The 14,585-nt window shown below is 34.9% G+C and overlaps 1 protein-coding gene across 1 annotated transcript in view; it reads right to left on the bottom strand.

The window, feature by feature from the left end:
• The window catches only part of SNTG2 (syntrophin gamma 2), a 233,794-nt gene that overhangs the window by 99,807 nt on the left and 119,402 nt on the right, over nucleotides 1-14,585 (bottom strand). The window lies entirely within an intron of this gene.

Raw genomic sequence — 14,585 nt, 5'->3', positions numbered from 1 at the left:
CTATTCCTGCTGTGAATGACATCATCCTTCTAGTCACCTAGATTTATATCCCTAAAATTGCTTTTGTCCCTTTAATCTCCTGAAATTCCCTTTATAAAATCAGTTGTCATGTTTTTTTAGTTATCTCTGGAGGATCTCATAACTTTATTGTTTTTTTAGGTTTTTTGCAAGGCAAAAGGGGTTAAGTGGCTTGCCCAAGGCCACACAGCTAGGTAATTATTAAGTGTCTGAGACCAGATTTGAACCCAGGTACTCCTGACTCAGGGCCGGTGCTTTATCCACTACGCCACCTAGCTGCCCCAGAAGGATACTTTTTTTTAGTTTTTTTTGCAAGGAAGTGGGCTTAAGTGATTTTCCCAAGATCACACAGCTAGGTAATTATTAGTGTCTGAGGCTGAATTTGCACTCAGGTCCTCCTGACTCCAGGGATGGTATAATAATTATTGCACCACCTAGCTGCCCCAAGAATGATACTTTTTAGAACTGAATTGCCCTAAAGACCTGACAATGAATGATGGTTTAAAAGAAAAAAATTCTTATAACAAGAATTAAGAAGAGATTTAAACACAATACTCAAATTCCTTGGTGGATATGTACAATTTCTTTTTCTTTGAGATATAAAAAAGCCATAAATGATATAAAGATTGAAAAATAGTTATTTCCTAAGATCTCATAATTAATAATGTTAGAAATTGTAAAAGAAACAACCGACTAATATTTTAATTTTGAAAAAATAAGTGAACTATGCAAGAGTTCAGAGATGTAGAGCATTAAGGAACCTGAAATGTCACCTAATCAAACCCCTTCACTTTAAAAATGACAAAACTGGGGCCAAGAAGATTTATTCAACTTCCTTAAAGTCATACAGCTATTAAGTTTTTATGTGGAATTTTAACTCAAATTTTCTGAATCCAGAGCCATTATTCTTACCATATTGTCCTTAACCACACAATTATATGGATGGCATTAACTTCAAATAGACCTAGCTCAAAAGCTACATCTAAAAACACTCAAAAAACCAAATGACCAAGCAAATTAAAATTACAATAAGTTTCCTGTATGTAATGGAAGCAATCTGAAACTTAATTGTGTAATTAAACTGGTGCTTTGGATAACAAATCAGTAATTACCTTTTAATGATCACATAAATCTATTCTAATCTAGGTACTATTTAATATCTCACTGAATTTATATTAGGAGCTTTTTTGTCTATTTTTGCCCTAGAAGAAAAAATGGAGCATATTTTCATTGTACCACACAAAATGTTATAAGTCCTCTTGTTAACATTAGTAGGGCCTTTATGGATAACCTCAGTCTGCTCTCCTTAAGCATTAAACAGGAAATTATTTTAAGTATTCAAATTAATTATATTCTATATCTTTTATCTAAAGTGCTTTCTAAACATCAGTTCATTAAACTTTATAATACCTCTCAAAAAGAGAAAATAGTAACTACATTTTATATATAAGGTAATAATTCAAAATAAAAGATTAAATGACTTATTCAAGACTGTCATGTCAGTTCACTGCAAACTAGCAGAGAAATTCATTTTTAATGATTTGTTTATTTTCACATTATTACAATAATCTTGTTGTGAAAGTATATATAAACTCCCCCCCCCCAAAAGATGGAGAAATCTCAAGAGAAATGAAGTGAGAGGGGGAAAAGAGGGTATTCAGATACCATCAGCTCTCTCTCTGGGATGGGTTACATTCTTTATCACAAGTCCATCAGAGATCTTGCTTCAATATTTTTTCCTATAGTTGCTATAGTTAACTGTATTTTCAACCATTGCATTCATTCCCACTCCCGTCTATTCTTTTTCTCCTTTTACTCTGTCCAACCTCAAAAGTGTGTTGTATCTGACTACTTTCTGCATGAACTTCCCTCTCTACTGTTCCCTACTCCCCTCCTCTCCTCCACAAATACCCCTTCTCCCATTTCTTTTCCCTTCTCTTTTCCACTATAAGATAGATTTCTTTAAATTTGTTTATTTATTTAAGGCAGTGGGGCTAAGTGACTTGCCCAAAGTCACACAGCTAGGCAATTATTAAGTGTTTGATGCCAGATTTGACCTCAGGTCCTCTTAACTCCAGGACTGCTACTCTATCCACTGTACCACCTAACTGCCCCTAAGATAAGACTTTTTTACCCAATTGAGTGTGAATATTAAGTCCTTTCTGAGCCACTTCTGCTAAGAATGAAGGCTTACTCAGCCCATTCACCTTCCTCCCTTCCATTCCATTGCAAAAGTTTTTTCTTGCTTCATTTATATAAAATAACAGCTCATTCTACCTCTCCTTTTCCTTTTTCTCCATACATTACTTTTTCACTCATTGACTCCAACTTTATACTATATTATGCCATTATATTCAGCTCCTTCCTGTACCTTGTCTATAGATGCTCCTTCTAATTGTTTGTATAAAGAAGAAGCTTCCTATGAATTATAAGTATCTTCTTCCAATGCAGGAATAGAGGCAGTCCAGCTATATATAGCTGAACTACCTGCGTTCCAGTCCACCCTCTCCTATTCTTCACCTGAGTCCTGTACTTGGAGATCAAATTTTCTGTTCATTTTTTATTTTTTCAACAGGAAAGTTTGAAAGTCCCCTGTTTCATTGAAAGTCCATCTTTTTTCCCTGAAAGAGGATGTTCAGTTTTGCTGGGTATCTGATTCTTGGTTGTAATCCAAGCTCTTTGCCTTCTGGAATATCATACTCCAAGTCTTACAAATCCTTAATGTAGATGCCACCAAATCCTGGGTAATTCTGACTGTAGCGCCATGGTAATTGAATTGTTTTTTCTGGTTGCTTGTAATATTTTCTCCTTGACTTGGGTATTTTAGAATTTGGCTATAATATTCCCAGGAGGTTTTTTTTTTTGGTATTTGGTATTGGTATTTCAGGAGTTGATAGATGAATTCCCTTAGTTTCTACTTCTGCTTCTAGGATCTCAGGGCAATTTTTGCTGGATTATTTCTTGAAAAATGAAGTCTAGGGGGTGGCTAGGTGGTGCAGTGGATAGAACACTGGCCCTGAAGTCAGGAGTACCTGAGTTCAAATCCGGCCTCAGACACTTAGTAATTGCCTAGCTGTGTGGTCTTGGGTGAGCCACTTAACCCCATTGCCTTGCAAAAAAAAATCCTTAAAAAAAATGAAGTCTAGGCTCTTTTCCTGGTCGTGACTTTCAGGTAGCCCAATAATTTTTAAATTATTTCTTCTGGAGCTGTTTTTCAGGTCAGTTGTTTTTCCAATGAGATATTTCACATTTTCTTCTAGCTTTTTTCATTCTTTTGGTTTTGTTTTATTGTTTTTTTGATTTCTCACAAAGTCATGAACTACTTTAGTTCTATTCTGCATTTGAAAGAGTTATTTTCTTTAGAGAGTTTTTATCTTCTTTTCTAACTGGTCAGTTCTACTCTCTAAGGCATTCTTTTCCTCATTTGCCTATTGAATTGCTTTTCCCATTTGACCTAAGCTGTTTTTTTTAACATGTTATTTTCTTTGTTGCTTTTATGTATCTCCACCAACTTCTTGATTTGTTTTTCATGATTTTCCTGCATTGCTATCATTTCTCTTCCCAATTTTTCCTGTAGTTCCTTTACTTGCTTGTTCTGAGCTCTTCCATCATCTAATCATTTCCTATTTTCTTGGAGGCTTTAGATCTAGAAGCTTTGACCTTGTTATTTTCTACATGTGTATTTTGTTCCTCCTTGTGACCAAAGTAATTTTCTATACTCAGATTCCTCTTTTTCTGTTGTTTGCTCATTTCCTCAGTCCATGAGTGATTTGCCTCACTTTCAAAGTTTTGGGAATTTTGGGGAAACCCTTCCCCCAGGATCTTTAATTCCTCCAATATCTAATAAGGCTCTGACTTCTCTCCTGATCTGTGGATGATCACAAACACTCCCTTCTGTCCTGGAGCTATAAGCAGGGTCCCCTGCTCCCCTATGGAAGTATGGGGCTACAGATTAAGACTTGTATCTGAGTATGGACAAAGCAGCAGAGTGCTGCCTCAGGAAGAGCAGAGAGAGCTATGCCACGTCTCCCCTTCCCCTTAGTGTCTGTGGCACCCTAGGTCCCATAAGATCCCTCAGCTACACTGAAGCAGGAACTGGCCATACACTCTGTTCTCATTGTAGTTTGGCAGAGTCCTCCCACTGACCTCCCCCTCCCCCACTGTCCCTGATGATCCTAGGCCAAGAGGTCTGGAAACCACTCTTGCTGCAACAGATCCCCCAGGTACCCAGACACCTTGCAGGCTATTCCTGGGAGGTTGGAGCCATGGCCCAGTTATGCTGCAACTTTTTTCCAACTGAATTGTACCAGTGGAACAGATCTTTCCTGAGGATCTATCAAGTTCTCTTAGCCTGGGAAATTGCTTCAATGAGTCTTTCTATGAGTTCTATCCTTCTAAAGTTTGATTAGAGTCAAAATTTTATGGCTTTTTGAGATTTGGGGGGAAGAGTTTCTTGGAAATCATCATACTGCTATCTTGACTGCACTCCTAAAGAAAAGCCTTCTTAGCTCATCGATTGCAATGATTATTCAGAAAACATTTTTCACTAAAAAGGTCATTCTTCCTCCTTTTCTTTTATTCCTCTTTTAGATGCCAGAATTCTGAAAATATTTGGCTATTCAAACTTGTGCTCTTCCCTTGGTGTGATCCTGGATTCCTTAAGGTTAGGCTTTTGAAGTTTAGTATCTAGGAGAGACCCAAAATAGAAATGCTTCTGATGATGAGTTGCTATGTAAGAAAAATTTAATTGAAGTTCAGCAAATCTTGTCTTGTCATCCAAAGTTTGGTCATTAGTAGTAATGCATTGTTTTTTCATTGATAACAATAGTTTCAATTGCATCCCTGGATAAGATGAATTCTAAGGTCCTTCTAAGATCTAAATCTAAATTTATGATCATTTAAATCAGTTCTATTCAACAGCAGAATAAACTGCCTTAGGAGGTATGGAGTTTCTACCACTGGAGTTCAACAGTCAATAAGCATTTATTAAGTACCTACTATGTACCAGGCACTATACTAAGCACTGGGGATAGAAAGAAAGGCAAAAGACATTGCCTATCCTTAAGTTCCTCAAATCTAATTGGAGATAAGAAGGCACTTTGGTGGGGAGAAGGTACTGCTTCTTGGAGAAGATGAAATGTTTAATTGGGACTTCAAAGAATCGAGGAAGTCAGGAGGGAGCAAAAGGAGAATTTCTGTCATTGAGAACAATTGGTAAAAATGTTTGAAATCCATTAGTGTAGTGTTTTGTACAAGAAACAAGGAAGTCAATTTCACTTGATTACAGAGAAATATGAATACAGAGAAAACTAAAAAGAGAGAATGGGGGCAGGTTGTGAAGGGCTTCGAATGCCAAGCATTCATCTGGTAAAATGGATCCCAAATGTCTGGGCTGCTTAAAAAATATTCTTTTTCTCCTCCTTCTCCTCCTCCTTGTCCTTGTCTTCCTCCTCCTCCTCCTCTTTTGTCTTCTCTATCTTCTTCTTCTTTGTCTTTTCTTTCGGTATGGGCTGAATTCGATAGTCCCTGGGATCCCTTCTAACACTCAAAATTCTGTGTTGAACAGAAAACTGACTTACAATATTTAATGGCCAATGAAATTGTTGTATGAAGTCATAGGGACCTTGGTACCAAAAGGACAGCAAATAGTGATATTAAAAATCCCATAGACCTCCTAGTCACCTTTAGAAAAGATAATATTTGTTTGGGATTTCAGGAAGTAGATGCTATTTCTGTAAGAATTGAACTGGGTCTTGTAACCTGCCATGTGATGATACTGCTCCCTTCCTCTTTTTATTATTCTGATATTCAGGTAGGTCTGCATTAATCTCCCCTGCATATAGCCTTTGAGAACACTGCTTTCTTTAGCAAAATTGAAATTAGGAACTTAGACTCTTATGCAAATAGAGTCTACTTCTGAGGAGGGGTGAGTTTAGCTCTTGATAGAAACATAGATGATAATCACTTGGGAATTTTGCTATGCTTCCACTCTGTTTGTTCTGTTCAGTAAAAATAGTGCCATCTATAAGAAAACCATATGTATTCCTTTAGGTCATGTGAAGATGGGAAAGAGACAAAAAATCTAAGAAATTAGTAATATGAATGAAAATTTATATGATAATCTTTATATTTTAATCCTTAGTCTAATTAACAAGTAAACCCAAGCAGCTATTCATAAGAAGAATGGAAAGGATTGGGGGTCGGGGGAGAGAGGAGGGTGACCCTGGATGCTTGTATAAGATTTCAGGCAGACCTCATATATACATGTGTACAAAGGAAATTAAAGGAGAACTGGATTCATCATGAGCTTGGGGCACTGCCTGATGGCTGAAGCAGAGATTTTACTCTTGCACCAGCTTCCCTTTTTACTTCTATGTCTCATTTAAGACAGGTGTTGCCATAGAGAAGCAGCATTCCTATATTCTTAACATATTTTACTAGCAAACAGCCTTACATAACTTTTCACTCTTTGATGATGCCTAAAAGGCAGGTAAGCATAATAACTAATTCCCATAATGATCTTGAGGCATCAAGAATATATTCAAGTTTTTCCAGTATCCTCTGGTTATAAAGGCAGGAGAGTATATGATACATTGTGGAAAAGATTTCCATCCACATTCAGCTTTTAAGGTTTTGAATTTAAAAGACAAATTATATAGAAAATTCAGTCATGTTAAAAAGTTCACTCCTCAACCATCCCAATAAATCAAATACTACAGAAAATGATGATTTTATCTCTGAATAATATAAGCTTACCACTAAGTGTCAGAGATTATTGTATATGTGTGTTAAATGAAGCTCATTAAGGTAGAACAACATGTTGATTCTCTAGAAAACAAATTTAGCAATGTGAATCTATTTTTTCCTGGATAATTTGTAGATTAAAGAACTATTTAACTATTCTATAAATTTCACTCATCCAACTATTTATTCATATGATAAAATAGTATAGAGAAACAGAGATCACTATATAAGGATATAGAAACTAAAAGCATAGGGCTTTGGTCAGGACATACAAGTTAAAATTTTAATTATGCTTCTTAGAAGCTTTGTAACTTTAAGCAAGTCTTTCTTTAGCTAGACCTTTATTTTGCCCTCTTAAAATGAGTATGAATAAAAAAATATCTGTCTTTTTCAGTTGTATTATTTTCTGAGTCTAAGAATGATAAAACAAAGTCCTTATCCACATCAGACTACAGTTTCTTTAGAAAAAGATAAAGCATAAAATGTCTGATGCTTTATTTTGGTGTGGAGATAATTCTCAAAGGTTATACCATTAGAGAGTACAAGCTATGGAGGCCTTTTAATATAGGAAAAGAATTGAGAATGGTCTCAATGACAGATTGTATCTTCTGCAAAGGACCAACTCATTCAAGTTTGGAGAAGCTGCCAGTAGCTTGGCTACTATGTGATTAATTCTTCAAACTCTGTAACTTAGAAACAAAAACAAAAACTTGTAGGGGCCAGTTTTTTTTTCTTTTATCTTTCTTTGCATCCACAGTTCTTAGCACACAGTAGGTTTAATAAGTACTGCTTTACTGACAGACTGACTTAAAATTAAAAATGGAAAATGAAGATTAATGTGTTATAAAACACTATGGGAGTTTAGAGGAGAAGGCATCACTTTTTGCTAGGTCAACATGGAAGATTTCATGTAGGAGATGATATTTGAAATTGATTTTTAATGATGCATGAGAATTAAATGAAAGGAGCTAATAGCTTGGGAAGAGCAGCAAAATGTGAAAAACAAGTAGTCTAATTTGGCTAGAGTTTACAGAATGAGAATGAGAAAAACAAGAGAAAGGCTGGCTGAAACTGATTAACAGAAACCTAAATCCTAGGAGGAAAAATTTGAATGTTTTAGGATTGTTCAAGACAAATATGTTTCCTTTTTGAAACAAACTTGCTATTCTTAGCACATCATCAGCTTAACCTATAAGATAATTCTGGATATTGGCTGATCCCAAAATAGGAGGGTCATTTTGATAAATATAACTATCTTGGTTTGTTATATAGTAACATTGAGTCAAACTTCAAGTAGCCACAAGGACAGTTATGATTTCCCTATTCTCAGGTCAATTCTGAAGAGGAAATTGTTTTGAAATCTTTTTTCAAGCAAAAATATGTACCTGTGTGACCTAGCAAAAATATTTCTCACTAACCTCCCAGGTGAATCTTCAATTCCAGGAAAATTCTCCACTAAGATATTGGTCAATTAATTTACATCCTTGGTCCTCCTTATTCCAGACTTTGAGCTCTATTTCCTTTTTCCTTTACCTAATCATTCGCATTCCTTCAAGGAATTGTCAAGTTTAAGCTCCTGAGTTTCCAGTATATTTTTTGTATTTGTTTATCATGATTTCTTTGTAATTTGTAGACAACCTTGAAGGATTTTGTTCATTTTCTTCATAGCTGTGATATGCTGTTTAGAAATCATTCTTTCTGGCTTTTTAAATAAAAGTCCTTTAGCACCCTCACTAAACGTTTTCTTTACTTAAATGGATAGAATTGTCTTGCAGATGATGTCTTGGAAAGATGAGCTGAAGTACAACTAGGTGAATAAAAAGAGCTGGTAATTATTCATTAGCTAAATGCAAGTACAGCTCAGAAGTGTGTATGCTATTATCTGAGTTTTGAATAAAACATATAAACAAGACTATGAATCTATTCTTATTAAGTGGAAGAAACTTGATTTTAGGTACTGTGGAAGATATGAATTATCTAGAAGCTTCAAATAACAAAGAAAACAATTGTTGCCCATGGTATGGGTACATCCTCAGCTCTGTGTGATGAGAACTTTTTCTTGCTTCAATGTTTATTTTCTTCAGGAAAACCTTCTTGATGCCTCTGACTGAAAATACTGGATTTTGGTTCAAATTGTTCAATAGCAATTCATACTGGGTCACCTCAGTTATTTTTCTTTTAGAATTCTGCATTTATCTGTTCATGTTTCATTCATGTATCATTTTCATTGGGGATGAGAACTGGATGATGTCTTTTTTTTAAATCCCTAACACCATGTATTTTATTATGCTTTTGGAACAAATATTTGGTGAATTGAATGTACATGTGTTGAGTGTTGGATTGGTCAAGCTTTAAAAAGTGTCAATCTGTGATGAATAGTACAGTATGATACCATGTGGTATGCTATAGAGGACAGATAATGAACTTGGAGATTGGAAGACCCAGGCTCAAAAACCTGCCTCTGATACTTATGTTATTTAACCTTTCAGGCTTAGCTTTCTCATATGTAAAAATGGGAAAGAATAATATAATTCAAGTAATAGGGTTTTTGTGAGTCTGAGATGGTAGATGTAAATAATTTCTGCTGACATTAATAACAGCAATGATAATCAACAAGAGGTATCTTCATTGACCTAACTCTGGTTTCAGTTTCATTCTTATCTTTCAGATTCTAGAGTAAAAACATTTTCTGTTTCCTAAAGGGCTACATATTTGATCTTTCTATTTTAAAAATATGTAATAAAGAACCCATTTTGCTATTTGAGTCAATACTTTTCATTTTTACATTCACAACACTTCTCATATAATACCATTCTCTATACTCACACTACCACCACCAAGATCTTCCTCAATTCATGCTTGAAGTTTATTACAATAGCCTTTTGCTTGGTTTTTCTTGACTAAATTGTATTCCCACTACAGCTAAGTTGCTATAATGGGCTTCTAAAAGTGCTGATCTGACCATGCCACCAACCTACACAATAAAAAATTGGATCCCTATTACTTCCAACATTAAATATGAAATCCTTCACTAACTTGCCCCCTTCTTCAGTTCTTGTATTATACTTTTGCTTTCCATATACTCAATCATATGCTGACAGTGACTTATAAACTGTCTTCATGCCTGAAACTTCATCCCTTTATTCAAAGCCTTACATCAAGATTTAGCTTATATGCCATTTCCTTCAAGAGGCATTTTCAGATGCCTATCATTAGAATTCCAAAATGTAGTTACGTACACATCTCTCTGTTTCTGTCTATCTGTCTCTATCTCTGTCTCTGTCTCTGTATCTCAGCCCCATACACACATACATATTGTGCCTTGAAGAGAAAATAGAAGCAACAAAGAATTGATCAGCTTTACCTTCTTTCTGTATGAATTATTTTTGCAAGTAGAGACCCTATATCTTTCCTTTTCTATCAAGATAGTTCAAGAGACATTTTGATTGCCTGTAGCTTCCCTAGTAAATATCAAATAATTTTGATATATTTCATTCTTAATGCTATCTTTATTAGAAAATACTATTCTTTTATATTTATTTTCTCTTCTCTAGTCTTACCTCTATCACTTGAATCTCAGATGATGGGTAAATTCCTTGATATACTCAGACAAAAATCATTTTTCCTCCTCATTGCAATTGTTACCCTCGGTATTGAGAATTTCATTATTGAATATGAATGAATGAATTAAAGCATTTTAACATATAATAAACACATTTGATAAGTGTCACTCATCTTTTCCTACTGGCCTTCCCTGTAGCATTTTGACTATGAGATTTTACATACTGTTTCTCTGAAGTCATCAGAATCTTCTTTCTCAAAATTTATGTCTTCTGGTTCTAAACCTAGTGGACTATTATCTTACTATCCTACAAAAACTTCAACTTCAAATTTTGTGCTATTTCATTGAAAACTGAGAGTTCATATCTGGCATATACTGAGCTGGGTCAAGGATATAAAGAAATTGGTCCCAGGTCTTCTGAAATTTGAATATGTCACACTAGTTTCCTCTTCCAAACTCCACTATTTGACCATTTTTCAGTCTCCCAAATTTGGATTATCCTTGATTTCTTACTCATCCCCACCTTAGATATCTTAATAATCACCAACTTTTTCTATAACTGACTGTAATTTCTATCATATCTGACTCATTCTCTTCCTTCAAAAATATATCACCCTATTTTAGGCTCTCATTATCTCTCACCTAGATTATTGCAAATCTCCTAATTAATTTCCTTACCTCAATTTTCTTCTCTAAAATTGCTGGTCAATATTTCCTCAAACATATGATTGACACGGTGACCTATTTAAAATCTATTACTTTTAGGAAAAGGGGGATTATAACAATGATATTAAGAAAGTAAAATTAAAAAGTTCTTAGCAATAGAGTAGATGTGGGAGGTAAGAAAGAGTGAAAAATTGATGATGATTCCTAGATTACTAACCTGGGTATATGGGAGAATGATGGTATATAAGGAAAGTTAAGGTGAAGGAAGGGTTTTGGAGAAAAGATAATGAGTTCAAGTTTGGAAATTATGAGTTTAAGATGTCTATGTGATGATAATTGCATTTATGGATGCTGATGAGATCACTAAGGGAAATAAGAAAGAGGTAGAACACCTCTGTGATATGGAAGAATATCTGGAAAAGGTAACTGAGAAGTAGTCAGGTAGAAGAGAAGGCAACTGAGAGCAAAGTTATGAAAATCTAGAGAAAAGAGAGTATTAAGAAGTGCTGCTAGCAAGTCAAGAAGGATGATATTTGAGAAAATTCCATTGGGTTTGGCAGTTAAGATGTTTAGTAAATTTGGAGAGGCAAGTTTTGATTGAATGATGAGATCAGATGGAAGACTGTAGGAATTTAAGAAGAGAGAGGAAAGTAAGATGAGTCATCTTTTGTAGAACATTTTCAAGTAAACTTCCCACAAAAGAAAGGCAAGATATGGGACAGGTAGCAGGGATTGATGGTTCAAGTTAGGGTATGTTGAGGAGGAGAGATTGTAAATATTAGAGAATCAACTGACAGAGAAAGATTGAAGCTTATTGAGATAGGGGGAATGATACAGAGGGCAAGATATTAGAAAAGATGGGATGGGTGGCAATGAGAGAATTTTTCCTTTTTTTTGAAATTATTTTTCTAGTGTCTTATACAGTGCCTGGCACTGTACATGGTAATTAATAAAAGCTTGCTGTTTGATTGAACATGAAAAATGTCTTAACATTGCATCTGTGAAATTATCCTATACTCCACTCAGACACTTACAAGCTATGTGACTTTGAGCAAGTCACAACCTTTCCTAGCCTCAGTTTCTTTAACTGTAAAATGAGAATAATCATAGCATATCTCACATGGTTATTGTGATGATAAAATGAAACAATATAGTAAAGCATGGCAAAAACTTTAAAGAGCTACATAAATAGGAACCTCAGATTACACAATTCTACCATCAGTTCTTAAGCATACAAGAATAGCTTAAATATTTAATAATCACAAAGAATGCCCTATAAATGGGATTTTTGATTATATCCATGAAACAAGTTTGTTTTTCTTTTTTGTTTTCCTTTTATAGTTTTTTGCAAGTCAATGGGGTTAAGTGGCTTGCCCAAGGCCACACAGCTAGGTAATTATTAAGTGTCTGAGGCTGGATTTGAACTCAGGTACTCCTGACCCCAAGGCCTGTACTCTATCCACTATGCAACCTAGCCACTCCCCAAGTTTGTTTTTCTATAGCTTGTATTTTCTCCTTAAAATGGGAGGTAGCAAAAATTCAATCAATTCTGAAAACTCTGCTTAGGTGGGTTTCAGTTAATTGAGGTTTTATGTCTCCTGAAACCAGGTTGGCAGTGACCATTTCCCCTTAAGCCTTAAGTAGGATTTTTTCTTCTTTTTAGTATCACTTTAACAGACTTATGGGTTATTTTATATTAGCATGAAGTATCTTATTTCTTTACCAACCTTCTAAGTTCTATAAGGTAAGAACTATATTGAGTTTCTTGAAATATCCTACTTTTCCTAGTCCTCTGCTCATTATAATAATAAAATATTTGTCCAGTTGAATTCAAATGATCTGAGACTGTCTTTACCCAAAGCATCAATGAACCTAATATTGCCACACGTACAACATCATCTTTCCTGGGTGATTAAGTGATGCTAAATACATTTCCTCGAAAAGTATCAGCATTATCAGTGGCATTTTATGTTGATGTGAGAAAGGCTTTCACTGGGTATTGAATGATTAGAAAATTACCTAAGATTAATATTTGATTCCTTGTAGCCATTGCCTTATTTTTTTCCATTAAATCCATAGAGCATAGATTTAATAGCAGATCCCTGGGAGAGATATTGAATTTTTTTCAAGGGGATATAATTCATTGAAATTCAGTACTGAGTTTGGATATTTTAATTCAACATTCATTAAGCACTTACTACTTGCAACAGTCTAATAGTAAGAAAGCATATGCTACTCAAATAAATTTAACAAATGATAGAATAATATAGGGATAAGGGGGAAATCTAGACAAAATATTCTGGGAAAATTAAGGAAAGAGAGAGGGGGCAGTTAGGAGGTGCAGAGGGCATCAATTAGAGTACTAGTCTCGGAGTCAGAAACACCGATCTTTGTGTTCTTGAACTCTTATTAGCCATGTGACACTGGGCAAGTCATTAAATCCTGTTTGCCTCAGTTTTCTCAACTGTAAAATAAGCTGGAGAAGCAAAGGCAAGCCACTTTAATTATTTACACCAATATAATTCCAAAGGGAATCACAAACTCAGTCATATCTAACGGAATTCGCTCAGCAACAACAACAAAAAAAGACAGAATACTTTTAATTGGAAGCTACAATTCAGTCTAACCACATCCAACAAACTTTATTTCAGGTTCATACTGACTGAGAAAATCAGAAATTAGGATGATGTGCTTTCTATTGTATTTGTTAATTTTGTTAAGTGTTTTCCAAGAATCTTTTAATCTTGTTCAGGCCACACTCAGGAGTTCTGCAAGATGACAGGCTATTAGGGGCAGTGAGCCTGACACCTCTGACTAATTCAAACTCATCATTGTACAAGGATATTGAAGTGCAAAGAAAATTCTTGACTTGCCTTAAATCATACAGGTGAGTATGTTTCAGAGTCAGGATTTGAGTCAAATCTTTTTACTCCAATTCTAGCACTCCTTAAACTGAATTAATCTTCATATCTCTAATTTCTTTCTTTTCCTTTCTAAATTATTATGCTATTGCTAAATTTTTCTCCAAGTAATTCCTTGAAAGTGGATACACAGGAATGTTTTAAGCTACCTGTAGACACAAGCCATTGTATAAAGACACAAGAAATGCTACCGTTACTCTAAAAATCTCATTGAACTGGATACTTTCAGTGACAAAGTCATTGTTACTATCACAATGCTTCTTAATTATACTTAAGACTGGAGAATGCTGTAGGTGTTGGTGGAGTGCTTTCAGGTTTATAGACTACTTTACATACATTACCACATTTGACCTTCACAACTTGTGAGATAGGGATTATGACTCACTTTAGCCATCCACAGGAATGGTTATCCTTTTATTTCACTCTACCAACAAAAATATCAAAGTAAAAATGTATATAACATTTTAAGGTTGTACTGAGTTTTATTTAGAAAAGTTCATGGGACTTCCATGAGTCTATCAGGGAAGTATATTTATCCCCATTTTATGCATAAGGAAACTGAGGGTCAGAAAAGTTGAGTAAATTTCCATTGTCACTCAATGTGTCTTGGGGGGATTTGAACCTTTCTATTGTGAGTACATCATCCTGTTCATCAGTCAATAAACATTCATTAA

The sequence above is a fragment of the Macrotis lagotis genome, chromosome 1, assembly GCF_037893015.1.
Source record: "Macrotis lagotis isolate mMagLag1 chromosome 1, bilby.v1.9.chrom.fasta, whole genome shotgun sequence".
Taxonomy (NCBI): Eukaryota; Metazoa; Chordata; class Mammalia; order Peramelemorphia; family Peramelidae; genus Macrotis; species Macrotis lagotis.
This window is presented reverse-complemented; position numbering and strand designations above follow the sequence as displayed.